The sequence below is a fragment of the Xenopus laevis genome, chromosome 4S (assembly GCF_017654675.1).
Source record: "Xenopus laevis strain J_2021 chromosome 4S, Xenopus_laevis_v10.1, whole genome shotgun sequence".
NCBI classification, from domain to species: domain Eukaryota; kingdom Metazoa; phylum Chordata; class Amphibia; order Anura; family Pipidae; genus Xenopus; species Xenopus laevis.
In genome coordinates, this window is record NC_054378.1 from 37612622 (window position 1) to 37631432 (window position 18811).

The window sequence follows — 18811 nt, forward strand, 5'->3', positions numbered from 1 at the left end:
GGATAACGGGTTTCCGGATAACGGATCCCATACCTAAGTTACATTATTATATTATGGCCTTGACTTAAAGGGTTTATCATTTCCCCAGACAGAAACACATACAGTAAAGGCCCTGTAGTGGCATTTGTTCTCTTGAGGAGTTTGGAAAGAATCTTATTTAGTTAGTTCATGTGAAAGAAATGTAAAAGAAGGGGTTTTGATTTTAGACCCGGGACTCTGGTCGAGGCAAAAACAAATACTGAGATTAATTGCATATCTAACATTTTTTTTTAGTTTGATCATAGTGTTCCTTACACGGTTATCAGAAAACCATAACTCTTTCCAGCTATTACATTTATATTGCATTTAGAGTACTTGGCTGTTTTATATAAAAACCATTATAGCTAACAATCTTCCAGATGAACATATATAATATATGTAACAGTTAATACGCAGACAGGATTTGATTAAGTATACCATTGATATAATATGACAATTTATAATAAATGAGGAGAAGAAATGAATTTATAACCATAAATCATATAATATGCACGTGGAGAAGCAATAATGAAACATATCTGTTGAAATGTTTATAAAAAAAGAATTGTCCTACTTTTCAGTTGTTTTATAATGCATCAACATTGGTGAAAAGTAAGGCGTCTTCATGAAAGCCGACATCTATTGGCCTGTTCCAAAATGATTTAATATTCTCTCTTGTGATGGTGTGTGCATATGGGAGGCTTTTCAACTGTCTAATATTCCCTAGTGCACTTCATTTTCTTACTGCTTTCCTAAAGCTAACTAGATAGAGCAGAATGTTGCGACAATACCATTCTTTTTAGTTTCAATGGGCTTTGCAGTAAGTAATGACAGTTTTACTATCATGGCCTTCTACTTATACCCTATTTTCCCACCACTTTTTAATCCTTTCACTGTAACCAATTCACCCTGTTCTTTCTAATCTGCCTGCTTACTGTATGGCAACATCCTGTCTTAAGCTATTAGTGATTACCCTACAAAAAATAAAAATTCCTTCAATCCAAGAGCAATTTTAAAGTTTCTTATATCCCTTTAAACTGTGTTCTGTAGGTTCATATATAATCTACCCTATATAGACATGTCCCTCCATGACCTGATTAAATCGCACACATCCACTTTCCAGTGTAAACAACCTCAAAATGGCCAGTCTTTTATCATAAACCTTTTTTAATACAGTTCAACCCCTGTTTGTCCTTGCAACTGCAGTGTGGCATTGTTTGCTACAGCCAAGTGTATTATCCACAAGTACCCCGAGGTCTTTCTCTGTGATGGGTTTGCTTAAAGCATTCCCATTAAGGGTATAAGTGGCATATATATTTTTACATCCCAGGTGCATGACCTTACATTTATCTACATTGAATCAAAATGTCACTGCCCAGATGGCCAATATGATCTTTAAAGGATTCCACATCCTTAATGAAATTTATCGGGCTACATTTACAAACACTTATACAATACTTAGAATGCCCTCCCCTATGAAATTAATGAAAAAGTTAAATAAAAGTTAACACAGAGCCATGCAGGACCCCATTAACAACCCTACTACCAAGTAGGGAATGTACGTCTGATGCCCTAAGACTGTAATGGTTTAAAAAAATGAATTCCTGTCAAAAAATGTTGTCGACCATAGACCGATACATTTTGGCAAATTTTCACTTTCACAAATTTTCGTGAAGCTAAACAGGTCAGATTTGCCTGTCACTATTCAGAAACACAACTATAGTTTATATAAGCAAGCTGCTGTGGGGACAGCCATTCAAAGCTGAAAAAGGAGAAAAGGCACAGAATACACAGCAGATAACAGATAAGATCTTTAGCATACAATGGGATTCTTCACAATTGATCTTTAGCATACAATGGGATTCTTCACAATTGATCTGTTATCTACTATGTATCCTATGTTTGAATGGCGGCCCCCATGGTCTACACACAGTAGTTTGTTCATAGAAGCTATCGTTAGTGATGGGAGAATTTGTCCCGTCTCCACATCCCCCAGTCCCAAATCACCTTTACTGTGTATGTGGCCACAATGTTTTGTGGGGGTTTGTTGTCTTTTCATCTTTATTTTGTTTTTCAAGTTCAATAAATTCAAGTATAAAATGATGTGATGTTAGGATTGAACTCTGATCCAATAGTTAACAAAAAAATAGAGGGGTAAAAAAAGAGAGGATAAAGCAAAAACTGTACATGACCGTCACTCCCCGTACAGGGTTACAGACCCAAGATGGATGCAATAAATGCCTAGTGGTAACAATGTTAACTGTATAAATCATTTTAACCATACATAGTGTAAATATTGTGTTTAGTGTAGTTCTTGTAGTGTAACAATTCGTTGATTTATTATTCAATATAATCACTTTGAGATAAGCTTATTGGTGTGGATTGTCAGCTTGCTTAAAAGAACTGTGAACCCTGGTAAGAGGGGGGAATATTATTATTGATAATAAAATTTAACATAATTTTACAAGGTCCCCCATTTTTATGCAGCACTATCTTTTGCTCCTCTCTTTCTTCGGAAGGTGGCATAATAAGTGGTCTTGATGTGTTTAATCATCCAGACACATTACCAGAACGCATAAGAAAAAACTGTGCATGCTCAAAGAGACCTGTTTGAAAGCAGATTATTTAGGCATTTCATAGAAAGTTCACAAACTGACTAAATGGTTAGAGAAGAAGCAGAGCATGGTACATCAAGGGACATTAAAAGGAAGGATTCAAGCTTCTGTGTTTAGAACCAGGTCAGACATAGTTCAGGAAAAGAGATACAGGTTACTGGATAACGTTTTACCATCATCTGAAATTATCTTATAATACTTCAGGTATGGGGCTAAAGTCTGCTAAAGAAATTCTTAAAAATAATTTTAACATTAGTTTAACCCAATAGGATTGCTTGATAAAGTTATTCATACAGAGACAACGTAAATACTTTTTACACATTTAATGTATTAATTAAAACACAAATTGGAATAATTTATTAGTTAAACGTTTTTGGGAGATGGGCTTCCCATAATTCTGAGCTTTCTGAATAACAGATTTTTTTTTAACGTTTACTTATTCTTTAACAATATAGGTGTGTTGGAGGGAAATATGCGAGAAGAAAAAATAGCATGAAAACTGGCAGAGGCAATACTGAAATGGAGCCAAAAAAAGCAATATCACTCTGTTCAATTCTGGCATTAAGAATACAACGGTTATTTAAAGAAACTTGAAGTGATAAAAAGTAAACAAAGATGGGAAGACAGAAACAGTTATATGAACCTGGCAAGATACTTATTTTTGAGCAACAACAGGATTAGCAAGAACAAAAACAGCCTTAATTAAACTAATCTGTGTCTGGCTACTGCAAATTAAATTAACCTGCACACTATTCATATGTAATACTTTAGCCATGACATTCAGAACGTTTTAAGAAAGGAATTTTCTGTCAATGATGTAAGGAAAGTATATACAATTTAAATAAATATGTTGTACTTAACTTAAATTCTCATTCTATGGAATATCTCAGCATTGATGATAGTGTAAATTTATAGCTTAAATTTATATTTCTGTGTGTTAATTAAAAATTCATTATGACAGTATCTCTTGTTTTGTTTATATCAAATTATACAAATTTCAGAGATTACAAGAAATCAGAGACAGACCAGATGTTCAAAATCCTATTTAAGAATGAATATGTTGTCTATTGTACATCTTGTATACTCAGTCTCACCTTTTGTCCTAAAATATGAGTGCTAGGATGTCTATTCTCTACACCACTAGTCAACAACCAGTGGCTTGCAAGCAATATTTTGTTCACCAACCCCTTAGTTGTTCCCAGTGCCCCCAAATCAGGTGCTTATCTTTGAATTACGGTTTTAAAGACAAGTTTTGGTTGCATAAAAAACAGATGTACTGACAAACGGAGCTTCCTGTAGGCTGTCAGTTCACATATGGGCTTCCAAATAGCAAATTGCAGCCCTTATTTGGCACCCCTAGGAAAGTTGTCATGCTTGTGTTGCTCCTCAACTATTTTTTTCATTTGAATTTAGAGTCTAGGCTAATAGTATAGGAAAGCATTGAAATCATGAGGAAATGTGAACGTTTAAAATAGACTAGATATCAATTGAGCAGATATAAGAAAAATGGCCAGCTTTAGTTATAGTTTGTGACTTCTTTATCAAGTATAATATTCTTCTTGCAAACTTTTTGCCTCTAGCAGTACAAAGATGCATCTTGAAAAACAAACAAACAAACCATGAGATGGACAAAGGTAATAGGCACATACCTTTCTTTGTGTGTTTTTAAGGAGCAGGATAACTTAAGCTCTGACATATTATGTTTATCTTAAAATTGAACAGTAAACAAACACACACTATTTATAAAACTATGTATAAATAGAACACCTGCATGTTATAAAGCTGTACATTGAGTTTAGGTGTTTGTGAAGACCAGTGTGAGATTATCATACAAAAAATGGTTTCCTGACTTAAAACATTGCACACAGCTTTGTATAACCACTGTATATGTAGCACACGTTCTCCATTATGATATGCTTTGATTTTAGTGTAAATGTGCTGGCTCCATTAATGCAATTACTGTAACAAGCAAGATGCTTAAGGTTTAAATGCTCTGATTAAGTGAAGGTGGAAAAATGTAGGACTGCACATAAATCAAAACTGGTATGATCAAGATGTTGAACAAATAATTAAGTCAAGTTTCATAACAAGAATTAAGAGGCTCATATTGGACAGAAATTACATTTATACATGCATGTTTTTATTTATAAAGTGCCAGTTGTTCATGCAGCACTTTACAGTAGAACTATACAGGGGTCACTACACTAATAAAATAACGAGCATTATATAGAGCATTAAATAACAAGAGGAAGAAGTCCCTGCTCCATAATGCCAGTCATGCAGAATGTCACTCTATCTACCTCATGTATATACCTGGTAAAAAAATAAAAATAATATAAAGCCTAAGTTGGTTAATAGGAAATAATAATACTCCTTTAGGTTCTCATTTACAGACCTGGAGATGGTACCATCCATCCCTATGTTGAAGTTATTATTTGTACTACAGCCCATAGTATGGTTGTATGGACTCCAGCTCAGTGTGATGGAGGGAACTGTCTCTCTCTAAGTTGTATCCTCTGTAGGAGCTCTCAGGCAATGTTGATCTGCAGATGGCCTGGGGACATTTTAAGCTAAAGACAGTTATGCCAATGCTTGCCTACATCAATGTGTTCCTAAAATAATGTTCATCTGTAGTAAATGTTAATGGAAAAAAGTTGCAAAATCTTTGCAGAATTCCTTTGTGCAAACAATGTTGTCATTACATAATTTTAATATAGCTTTTGCAAACCCATGAAAGTAAGTTCTTAGTGATGAGCAAAACTGCCCCATTTTGCTTTGCTAAAAAATTAGCAAAATAGCTAAATTTCACAAAATGCATCAGAAAATGTTTTTCTTATACCTAGGGGCAGATTTATCAAGGGTCAATTTTTTTATGATCAAAACTGTTAAATTAAACTAGGGAGTTATTCAAAATGTGATTTGAGTGTTTTAAAAAAACTCTAATTCAATTTTCAAGATTTATCATACTCTGGCCCTTTAAGACCTCAAATTCGACTATTTGACACCTAAAGCCTGCTGAAATGCTGTTTAAGTCAATGGGAGAGGTCCAGGGATCAATTCTGAGTTGTTTGTAGCCTTCCTGACATTCAAGGTTTTTTCAGAGAAAAAACTCAAATCGAGTTTTTAATTCAAATCAAATTTGATTCAATTCAAGTTTTCCAGTCGATTCCATTTATCTGAGTTTAAAACATTTATTTTATTTTTTTTTATAAATTTTGAATTTATGCTTAACTTACTTTCACTCGTTTGAGTGTGGCATTGATCATCTCCAAAGTTTTGGAAACTGTAATCGATTTTTCAGTGGGGCCCATTAACTTAGTCTTTACTCTGCCACAGTATGCAATGATTTTTTTCAGGTAAAAAGTAACAGTAATGCTCACTGTACAGTTTGCATAAAGATCAAACTTAAATTTCTAAAATACTTTTTATAAAGATGTGTTAAAAATTATTTTAACCTAAAGCACCACTAAACAGAGGTACGTATGTATTTTAAAAAGATTACCATAAAGCACCTGAATATGCAAAACATACTGCTTCTTCTGCATGGACATAATTCTGCTGAATCTGTCCTCTTTAGGAGTGATTTGATGATCATAACAAAATACTGCCTCCAACAATGCAAAAATTATGTCTATATATTGCTGAATCTGATGTCATGGGGCAATGCAATTTTGTTGCCTGTATTTCTGTGTAATGGGTTTCTAAAGAGAAATAATTGATGTGCATTTATATAAAATACTAGACAGGTTCTGTGTCCCAAGTGGAGCCTAGGAGAAGGAAATTATGAAATAGAAAAAACCCATCTTTTATAATGTTATAAAAATGGGCATACTGTATAACTTTAGGGGTGAAGTGAAGGGTGGACAATCACCTCAATGTACTTCAAGCTTCAGTGGGCACTTGCCAGCCAAATACAATAATGGAAGTTTCCGGAATTAAACAGAAAATGTTGCCATGTGTTAGTTGATTTAACTATATAATTTCCAAGCTAGACCAATTTTAAATTATTTTACAGGGTAAAAAGGAAATACAGTTTAAATGCTCAAGCTTTCTATTATGACAATGATTATTTGGATTATACTCTCTGGGGCACATTTACTTAGCTCAAGTAAAGGATTAGAAGGAAAAATACTTCAAAGTATTTTTTTGGCTACTTCGACCTTCAACTTCGAATCGAACGATTCAAACTAAAAATCGTTAGACTATTCGACCATTCGATAGTCGAAGTACTGTCTCTTTAAAAAATCTTGACCTACTTTGCCACCTAAAACCTACCGATGTTAGCCTATGGGGAAGGTCCCCATAGGCTTTCCTAGCAATTTCTGATCAAAGGAAAATCGTTTGAAAGATTTTTCCTTCGATCATACGATAGAATGAATTGCAGTAAATATTCAAAGTAGAAGGATTTAACTTCGATAGTCGAATATCGAGGGTTAATTAACCCTCGATATTCGACCCATAGTAAATGTGCCCCTCTGTGTCAGGAAATGGATATTTCTTCTTAAAGACGGTACCTTTCAGTTCTATACAGAACCTCAATCTTAAAATTAGATTTGTTTTATCTTATTATTTGTATAGAGGGACATTTCCTATAATACCATAACACCCAACTGTTTGATCCATAATCCTAAATTAAAGATGGCAGACATGTCAGCCTTCTTCCTTTGAGGATAGTAAAGAGGTCCACACCTCTAATTGGTAGGAGTCATTTGGAAAGAAAATACATACTGTCAATTCCTATTTCAGGCTTGGTGAGGACGCATGACAGCAAAGTCAATGAGTTGTGAGGGATACAATGGCATTGTCAAAACCATGCAAAGTGGGGTTACAGAACAAGAACTGGATATTTGTTAGCCCCTCTAATCTATTAAATTAATACTTTACATATATTTTTTTTTAATGAACACCAAGTAAGATTATATTTAAATATGTATCCAATTCCATATCTTCAAAATATGTTATATCCTATATTTTTCACCTTACCTTGAAATTCTATATTTTTTCTATATATTTATAGATTCAGGAAGCAAGTTTTAATGTCTCTTGGGCTTGGACACACTTTTGCAGACAGCCAACAAAAGGCATAGTCTATCACTTGGGAAATAATAGCTGGAAGATAGTTTAATTTAATCCTCAACTAAGAACAAAAGAATAAAAACCTTAGATAAATCCATATTCTTGTCCATCTTTAACTACTTAATTTCTGAGATTATGGAAACTGAGCCCCTAAAAAAACAAAACAACATATGAGGATTTCCACAAAGTTTCAGTATAGAACTGTTTCTTAGCATGTGTCTGCTACTTATACTTAAAGTGAGCCACCATATAGCACTAACCCTGCGAGCACTGGTGAACAGCACACAAGTAGAAATAATTTTGGGAAATTATACAGTATATTCCCTCACAGATTTTCACAGTTTAAAGCAAATAATGTATGAAAATATTTTCTGTAATACCAAATTCCTTTTAAAAAAAAAAAAGGGAAAAATATCTTGTAATATGATACAATTTATTGCTAAACTGATACATGTAAAACTGCTTTTGAAAAGCTTTTGAAGAAAAAAATTACATTACATTTATTCATTTTCATGATGTTATATTTTCTGAAACATTAACTGAAGACATTTTCTACTGCAACTTTTCCACTCAATACTTTGGAGTCTAAAAGGATGTTTTTTAAGTGCTGCAAAATTGCTGCTTCTTAGGTGCATTCATAAAGCACTTTAAGCAACCTCCAAACTAAATACTTATTACGGCAGTTCCTTTTAGCAGCCCACAGTATCCGAACATACCCATGTGGAAAGAAAGGATGTGAAACATGGCCACATATCCTCTTATCAGACAAGATACAGATTGCAGACATCTTGCATGAGTATAAAAACAACAGCTACTACATGTGCTAATCCACAATGTAATTAATTTAGTACATTCTTTAGTTTAGGCAGAGAAAATACTCTAGCATAGGAATAGCTTACTCTTAATTTTTCCATTCCATTGTTTGGAGTGGATCTAGGAAAGGGAACAATCAGCTAGGTTAGATTTAGGGGGCACCACCTCCTGCTCTATTTTTTTAAAATAACATTTTACAATATTTAATAATTGTGACTGTACCAAGCACTTTACAACACATAATTTAAAAAACGTATACTAACATTTTTATCACATACATTTAACAGTCTGCGTGCACAAAGCACTTGTCCTTGATGACTTTATATGAATATTCCATTAAACAATATCTTTCATTTGTACCTACATAGTACATCACTTTTTCAGAGTAATAGAGTGCAAGAAAGGGATTGTCTTGGAGGACTTTTAATTATTTACTTAATAAGATGCATGAAACATCCAGCTGGAGGAATCTATACTGAAGGAACTAGGCAAAGCTTAGGAAGAACAGTGCACCATTGATTTGTGAAATGTCAGTAGGAAACCAGTTCAACAGCCCTAACCACAGCTGGGATGACTTATAAATCTCAGTTGTCAAGGGCAATTCTAAAATGGTCAAAGAAAATTGTGGGAATGCCAACTTAGTCTGAAGTGTGAACTTTACAAAGGCAATTGGTTGATTGCATTCATAATTGTCTATATAAAATTAAAAATGAAACATCTGTACAAGGGTGTTTCTGGCATTAAATCCGCCTTAGCCGGCGGTCACAGCCTTTTTCCTGCCCTGGTAACTTCTGGGGAACTGCAGCTCACCTTCCCTCATGGCAGAAATGCTCCTTCATCTACGGAGACAATAACCTACTCATAACTTAGCTATAATTCTTGCTTATTTTCTTTTAGAAAAAGTATTGTTTTTCTTTCGACTTTCCAGATGTATGTCTCTGCTAGTAACTCAGTTTATGTGTACAAAAAAAAGTCTGAAAAATGAATGACACAGATGATAAGAAGGACACCTCCTGTATGTAGCTCTGCTGAATGCAGACAGTACTTCATAAACAGTAAGCACAACTACTAATAAATCATTCTGGGAGTGCAAATAGTTTTGTCTTTGCACTTAAATTAGCCTACTTTTCACTTTTTGTTGTTTGGTTTGAATGTGTGCCCAATTCTTTTTTTTTTTTGTAAACGATTCCTTTTAAGCATTTGCATTTTTATAAATTAGCACCTCTTTCTGTCTTTCTTCTCAACACCTCATAAAGAGAGCATTTAACATCATCAACACAGTTTGTCATCATTTTCATGCTGACAGGTAAAGGTTGAGTTTAAACCTCTAGACAACAAAACATCTCAAAGGAAATGTAGAAATTGAATCTGTTCTGTAACTCAGTAATCAATCACTACTTGAGTAGCATTTGCATCATGGCATTGTAAAAAGAAAACTACTTAAATATAACCTTCTGCTATTCCACAGGAGATTGCTCACCTTCTTTAAATGTATTTGGCACTTGCCATCTTGAGCACAGACACATCTGGAATTCTGTAACAATATTAAAGTGAAAGACTGTTAAACATTTCATACAATTAATTGTACTTAGGTCTATAATGAAATCTTTGTAAATAAGTCCTGATAAGATAGAATGTGATTGCATGAAGACTGTTGGAAGCAGTAACTTTAAAATGAAACTGGATATTTGTAAGATCCAGTTTCGTTTTACAATCGGTGCAATGTTTAAAGTGCACCTCCCATTGATTTCTATAGAATTGCCAGTTCTTATTTTTTTTATTATTTAAACTTGTGAAGATTCAAATTTTAAAACATGAAATACAAAAAATAAATTATAGATTGCATGTTTCTGCCTCAATGTTTTAGATTCATGGAAAAGCAAAGCCTCAAATTATAGTAAATTTAACCCTTAGGGCAGATTTAGCAATATGTCAAATTAGAGCTCACCACAGAAAAAAATCACTCACTTTCTTTTTATGCCTATGGGATTTTTAGAATCATATTTATCAATAGGTGAAAGTTAGAGTTCACTATTTGATAAAAACTCTTAAAAATCCATTAGGAATGAATAGAAAATGAGTACATTTTTTGTGTTGAATTCTAATCTCACATTTTTATAACTCTATTTAGTGTCCTGGTGCAATAGTTTGGTGGAAAGCTTTAACAGGCCAAAGTCAATGAGAATTCCTGCGATTCGCCGCCTACGAATAAATTTGCAAAACCACAGCGAAAATTCACTGGCGTAAAAAAAAATTGTGAAAAATTTGCGGAACGGCGCCGCCGCGTTTATGATGCCAACGCCATTCTGCTAATTTTTCTCCATTTTGCGAATTTCATGGGAAATTCACTAATCAAAAACACATATTGGAGCTAACAAAGACCAATGAGAAATCCCACGTTGCCAAGTTGGTAGAGGCAGGGTCCATTAAGAACCAGCAGTAGTAGGGGGAAGCGCCATACAGAATATTCCTTTTCCCACAAAGTCCAAGCAAATCAAGAAGAGCACCTCATTCAAATGTGTACCTCAGATTTGCATGATTTGCTCAGGCGAAGAAGAAAACAGAGCAGATGGAGGAACCATTGGTCTTTATAAAAGGGGGCTAAATTCAGAAGCACTGATCATTCTTTCTCAGGTTGGTATTTTCAGGGAGATTATCCACTTACGGCAATTACTGTAAGTCCTGCAGTTGGTTAGGCACATCTTTCACCACAAATTTGCTTTTAGCTTATAAGACTATACTTGACTGTAACCAGGGCCTCATTATTTTGTTTCGCTGAAGCAAAAGTCTGGAATCCCGTAACATACTGACTGGCAGTACTAATGACATATGAGATTTGCTTATGGTGGGAGGGTGCAGTTGCCACACCACAGAAGCAAAGAAAATATTCATCATAAGGAAAGCATTTGAATAAAGAGACATGGGGTTAATTATTTCTTAGATAGGAAATGTCCATGACCATGCTTCATCAGACAGTATTGAGATTTTCTAAAGCATCTTTGCCCTGACTGGTAATACACTTCAAGTTTAAGGACCCAAGTTAAAAATGCTTTACCATAAATGGGTGCATATATTTGAAATATAGATTTACATACAAAGCAAGCAATGATACACAAGATAAAGAGGGCCTTGCTTTAAACAAACCCTACAATCTAAAATATGAATTAGACAAAAACCCCTTGATCCTTCTCAATTAAGGAAGCTCCCAATGCACTGCCATTTAGAGATTCACTGCTAATTTCTGCATTTCACCATCTGCAAATTTTTTGGTGAAGCTGTTCACAAAATAATTTCACAGAGACAAAAAAAGTTGCCATAAGAAAATATAAGAAAAGATGCCCATTGACTTTAATGCATTGGACTAAAAAGTGGCAGAAACAAAAATAGTTGTCACAAGAAAAACACCCATTGTCTTTACTGCATTTGGTGTGAGAAAAAAATGTGGAAAGGACAAAAATTTTAGGGCAAAAAAAACAAATTTGAACACATTTTTTGCAGTTTCGCATTTTTTTTTTGCAGTTTCTCTAATTTTTCATCGAAACGGAACATATTCACTCATCAATACCATTTAGTGTATAACTTGCATTTATATTATTTTTCCAAAGTGTATAACCTTGCATTTCTCAACATTGAACTTCATTTTCCAGTTTGCTGCCCAGTTATCCAATTTAGTCAAAACACTCAATTTAGTATCATCACCAAAAATAGAAACATTACTTTCAATGCCCACCTCCAAGTCATTTATAAATAAATTGAAAAGCAAAGGACCAAGTACAGAGCCCTGTGGTACTTTACAAAAAACAATTAGAAATTAGAAAATGTTACCACCACTCTTTCTAATCTTTTAACCAGTTCTTTATCCATGTACAAATACTATGTTCCAGGCCAACATTCCTTAATTTAACCAGTTACTTTGTGGCACTGTATCAAATGCTTTAGCAAAGACTAAGTAGATCACATCCACTGCCTTCCCAGAATTGAGGTCCCTGCTTACCTTCTCATAAAAGAAATTCAATTAGTCTGGCATGATCTATTACGCATAAACCCATTGCTGGCACAAACTCAAAGTATTATGATTTGCAATGAAGTCCAGTACCTTATCCCTTAACCCTTTGAAAAGCTCAGGGCAGATTTGGAGTACGTCAGTGCAGAGCAGCTCTGCCAAGTAATTGCCCCCTTTGAGCAGGCCACTGGCTTTGTTAGCAGGGACAATGCATGTATTAGTGACATTATACCCCGGGTTTTCCTCCTCAAGTGCGCGTCTGATGACCTGCTTGACAGTGACGTCCCTGAGGAAGTGGAGAGGGATTGCAGACCCTGTAGGCAGGGTTGTCTTTCAAGGCTTCTAATAATGTTGGTACTACTGTGCTGCTGCTACTACTGCAGCATTGTTGGCAAATTTCGTCTGGTGTGGGATCTGCCAAGGGTCCTAATAATGTTGCTACTTCTACTGCCACATGGTTGGCAAATTTCTTCTGGTGGGGGTCTGTCAAGGCTCCTAATAGTGTTACTTCTTCTACTGCCACATTGTCAGCAAATTTCTTCTGGTGGGGGTCTGTCAAGCCTGCTGATAGTGTTGCTTCTACTAGTGCCGCATTGTAAGCAAATTTATTCTGGTGGGTGTCTGTCAATTCTGTCTGTCATTTGTTGTCTGTAATATACAATTTTAATCTTGGTGGGACCTAGTTGTCAGTCACACAAGTTGGGCCCTACTCTCTGGTTTCCAGTGTGTAGAAAATGTAGAGACACCCGCATTCATACCAATAACAATCCCCTAAAGAAATGCTCAAATCTTTCAAAGCTATTGTTGTCACATGCCTAGTGTTAATATTAATAAAGTCCTGTTGCCTCTAAGTGCTCTCTAGACACCTGCAATTATATTGGCATTCCTTTCAGTGTGTGCTTACATTTTAAATCATGTCTAAGGCTGTTGCTGTTGTCTGTGGCCTATTGAGAAATATTAAGAGTACTAGTTATGCTGCTTAGTGATGCCCAGAGACATCTGCGATTACACAAATGAGGTCTCTGAAATGAGTGCTGCCAAAATTACTCTTCCATGTGCAGCCTGCTGCTGTACTATTACCCAAAGTCCTACTGAGTGCTTCTTTTAAGTGCACTCTCTAGAGACATCTGCAATTACACAAATGAGTGTTGCCAAAGGTCCTGCTGCCTCATCACCATACAAATAACAATCTCTTCAAAGTCCTCAACTAATGCTAGTGTTGGTTTATACTTGTATTGAAGGCTTGCATTATGTGTAAGGTGCAACCAAAAAAAAGCATAATGCATTTGAGCAATTCAATAGCAGATTCGGCAATATCAGGTGCCTGTTCGTCAAATTTGCAGCTATCATGTCAAATTTGCCGATCTCGCTACAAATTTGCCACTCCTGCATCACCTAAAAAATGGGCATCAACTAATGCTAGTGTTGGTTTATACTTGTATTGAAGGCTTGCATTATGTGTAAGGTGCAACCAAAAAAAAGCATAATGCATTTGAGCAATTCAATAGCAGATTCGGCAATATCAGGTGCCTGTTCGTCAAATTTGCAGCTATCATGTCAAATTTGACGATCTCGCTACAAATTTGCCACTCCTGCATCACCTAAAATATGGGCATCACCAGTATAAATCCCAATGCCCTGAACTTACACCTGTAGGAATGGACAACTTTTCAAGGCCCTGGCATGAGTAATGAGCAGCTTGGCTTTTTCTTGCACTGGGAGGGGTATGATAATATCCCCCCTGGGACCCCCGGGATACAGTCACTGAAAAGGAACATAATGGAAAGGCTGACGTGAAGAGGTGGCACCTAGATTTAGTGAATCAGCTAAAGTCAGAAGTAGAAGGTAAATGTATTTAAACAGAATAAATAGATTTATCTATTAATATATATATATATATATATATATATATATATATATATATATATATATATATATATTTATTTTGCTATTTTTCAGCAAAAGTGTGTTTAGGTGAAAACTTTGTCAGGAACAGATAACTGCCCTATAATTGCAGAGAACAGGGAAATCAGCTGTCAAATGGAGAGGCTCTGCTGCAAAACAACTCTCTTAATGGTGTTGCCTGTCCTCCTTAGAGAAGATGATGTTCCTATAGCTTCATGACACACCTCAGTCTGTATAATTTGTACTGTACAAATGCAAGTGCTGTATAACTCAAACTGAAATTCTTGGATCCAAGACAATCCATTGTGGATGGTGCAGTGGCAGCACCAGATGATGAGGCAGCAGCACCAACACTTTCACCTGCAGATGTTGCTGCAGAACCTCCCCAGCTCCCAGAGCCAGTGTCAGCAGCAGCTCCACATCACAATGCTGCTACACAGACTGAGCATGGCTACTATGACCACTTTGAGCTGCTCATTAGTCTGGTCCAGCAGGTCCATGTCATCAGACGGGACATGCAAGAGATGAGACATTATGCAGTCTATCCAGAGAGACAACCCTCCTCCTCCTATATAATTTCTTATATGGATCACTGTGTTGATCAATTACCATTGATTTAACACAGTTGTGTAGTGATGGGCAAAAAAATCGCCAGGTGCGAAATTGCAGCAAATTTCCCCTTTTTGCTGCCGGTGAATAAATTTGCAAAACTCCCATGAAAATGTGCAGATCGGAAAAGTTGCTTGCGTCAACACTGTCACGCTTCAACACTATTGAATGCCCATTTTCTATTAACTACAACTCAGATGGTTCTTAAAGTTGTTTGGATTCAATAACACAAAAATGACTATTCTCGATCAGTCATGTAACATTACATTAGATAGTATTTCAGATTCTTTACAATTACATGGAATTATATGGTTTATTTACATAAATATATGGTTTAATCATTTTAATGTGGGATACAAAGCACACAGAATACAATCTGTTCAGATTTATTAGTTGTGGCTATGTAAGTGAGCTACTAGTAGTTGTATATAAACTACAGACAGTACTTTTTGGTTAAACAGCAATATAGAGTAGTAGTAGATAACATTAGCCCAGGTAATGTAAAAAATCATGCTTTAAAAAACTGGCAAAATGGGAGCTTTTTTTATTTTTAAAAAACACTTGTAGCCTATTGGAGGTTCTCTAACAAAGTAGGGCATGCAATTGAATTGCTCTTCCCATTGACTCCAATGCAATACAAAGTGAAACATGGCAGTTGGCAGATTCACTTAAGACAGTAAGCAAAGCTTGAAATTAAGGAAACAAATTTATTGTTAGCCCCAAAGCTGAAAAAAGGTGCCACAAACAAAACACCCATAGACTATAATTTAGTTTCACCCAAATGCATTATGCTGCAAAAAAATTGACACCGTCAAAAGTCAGATTCACAACAAAAAAATGTAATGTTCGACGAAGGCTGCATCAAACCTGTTTTAGTGAATTTTCCAGGTTTTGTTTGGAGAAGTGAAACACTTGAGATTTACTCACCACTAACATGATGTGTACAAATCAGACAAGTGTCTGAAGCAACCAGTGAACAAAAGTTTAAATGAAGAGTCACTTCTAAAATTAGAGCAATCCTTTGTAAATTGTAAATGAAAGAAATGACATGCATAAATTCTTTACAAAGCTTGTTATAATAGAAAATGGATTGCTCTTGAATGTGTTAAAGTACATTTTTCACCTTTAGTAATGCTTTGCAGAATATGACAAAATAGAGATTAGGCAAAAAATTCCTCACATAAACTAGTAGGCCGAAATTGATACTCAGTGAAAACTTAGTAGGTGAACATCTCCAAAAGTGCATCACACAATAGACATCGCTTGCTGTAAATCTTTGAAATAGGCTTAGTGAGTAATGAAACACTCTTGGCTGTGTTAATAAAGTGGCAAGAACATGCTCTTTGACTTCAAAGGCCCAGGAGAAGTAAGTGAGAGAGAACTGCAAAGGCCTTACTGAGTGTATAAAATGGCCGGTGCGAACTTCAGATGGAGACTGCTTAAAAGCTTCCTCTTTTCTCTCACCACAGATGGCACACATACAGCAACAAGCAGGGGAACTAGTCAAGAAACACACACTAAAAGGTAGGTTTTTAGGCAATACATTGTGAGATTATCTGTCTGCAACTCATAGCTCTACCCTTGGTGCTCCTTCCTCCTTGGCACCATTCCCAGAAGTCCAAAATAATTTCTCCTATATTAATTCTTGATTTATTTTACACTATATTGCTCAACAGTATCTCAGTACTAGCTGAATAAAAAACCTGCAAAATCTAACACATATTTTATGTAATAATTGTCTTTAGTTCTCAAGTAAATAAGATCATCAAATGTGTAAAATAGTATTTTTGCACACTAAAATTAAAAAATCTTAAAATTATTTAAAATATCATGCTACAGCAAAAACTGTAAACTGAAACATAGGTGCATCCTCTACTCATTTTCTGAAATTCAGATGCAGCATATGTAGAATATTTTACCTGAATTGAAACAGCTGGGCCCCATGAAGGTGCTCTCAACCAAGATTCTGAATACATAAGTAAGAGCCCCTTTTGTTTATGAAAGATAGGCAGGGTGCAGGTATCTTTTTGGTCTGCAGTGTCTGACACTGTCATATCATTCTCCAATATAACGAAAACAAAAATAAAATATAGCCATATTGGACAGTAGAAACTAAGCACAAATACAAAAGAAAGAATGAGGAGAATGCTAGTACTTAGCTCTTACCATTTAAAAGTAAATAATAAAAATTTTATAAAATGTAAATTAAATACTCATTTGAAAATAAAATAACTTTAATGCTACATCATTTTCTTTCCATATAGATGAAAAACAGAATAATCCAGAATTAAATTATACCATGCCACTTAGTATTTGTAAGTGCTAAGAAAGTTCCTTGGTTTGCCATCAACTGATTTGTCCAGCTTAGTGATGGGCGAAAAAATTCACGAAACGGTGCCGGCATCTCGTTTTTGACGCAGACGCCCGTTTTTGACGCCGGCAAATTTTTGCCGCAAATTTTCGCATGCGTTTCGTGAATTTATTCGCTGGCGCCGAATCGCGCAAATTCACCGCCAATTTGCGCCTGGCGAATAAATTCGCCCATCACTAGTCAAGCTTGTAAAAATGATAAAATAAAAGCAGAAAATCAAATTATATTAAAATTATTATTAATTCTCTGAAGGGTAAAACATACTTTTTCAGTTATCTTCTTGGGCTGCAGTAGCTTGCCCTGTCCTATAAGTCTCCAATCTAACAGCAACAAAAAGAAAACAAAGTCATGCTTGACATTAAAAACTAAGCATAAATACTAAAGAAAGACTAAAAAGAATAGTACCATACCCTTACTCTTTAAAATGTATTATTTATATCAATATAAAAAAAATTTATATACTGTTTAGTTTTAAAAATAAAATAACCTTAATGTTACATAATTTTTCCTTTCCTATTCCTTACATAATTATTCCTTGATGAAAATAAGAATAATTTAGAACAATTTAGAATTAAAACTATACTTAGTTAATATTAAATTATAACACGCCACTTAGTATTTCTAAGTGCTTGGAAGGTTCACTGACTTGCTTCAACTGATTTGTCCAGCTTGTAAAATAATAAAATGAAAGCAGAAAATTTATATTGAAATTGTTATTAATTCAGAGATGAGATGCTTACAGTCAAAAAGGAAGCTTGCGGTTCATTCAGTTATTATTCCTATCATTAAAATGATACTACATTTAACCTTTGCACAAAAACTCACCAGTTCGATTTATATTTTCAAAAACTTGAATGTTTGGTATTCATTAAGCACAAAAAAACTTGAATGTGAAACTTTGGTGTTTAAAAGCTTGCAAATTCATGTAAAAGTCAACGGGAGTAATCCTAGGCTGAATTCAAGCTATTTTTTATTAGAGATTTTCAAGGTTTTTTTTTTTTTTTAAGCTAATAATTGTATTCTATAAAGATTTTTATATACTGGCTGTTATTAATGGGGGATATTATAATGCAATACCAGATGACAATGATGAAAGTAATTACTGATGCCCATGAAGTTGTGTTTTTTGTCCCTAAGAAATTCTGCACGATTCCTACAAAATATTTACATTCCAAATTGGAATCAATGGGGTATGTGAAAGGATGTATAAATGTCTATTTAGAAATGCATAAATGAAATATGTTTTAACCCATTCAGGCTGGGTGTATAACCATAACCATAATCTTACAGTATAGTCCCAAGATGCAACAGGGTCTCTCACGACAGAGAAGAACAGCAAAGAATGCAGGATCTGCTACAGCAGATACGCTGGAGATAGCTGCAGTGTGAACTGGCAAATAA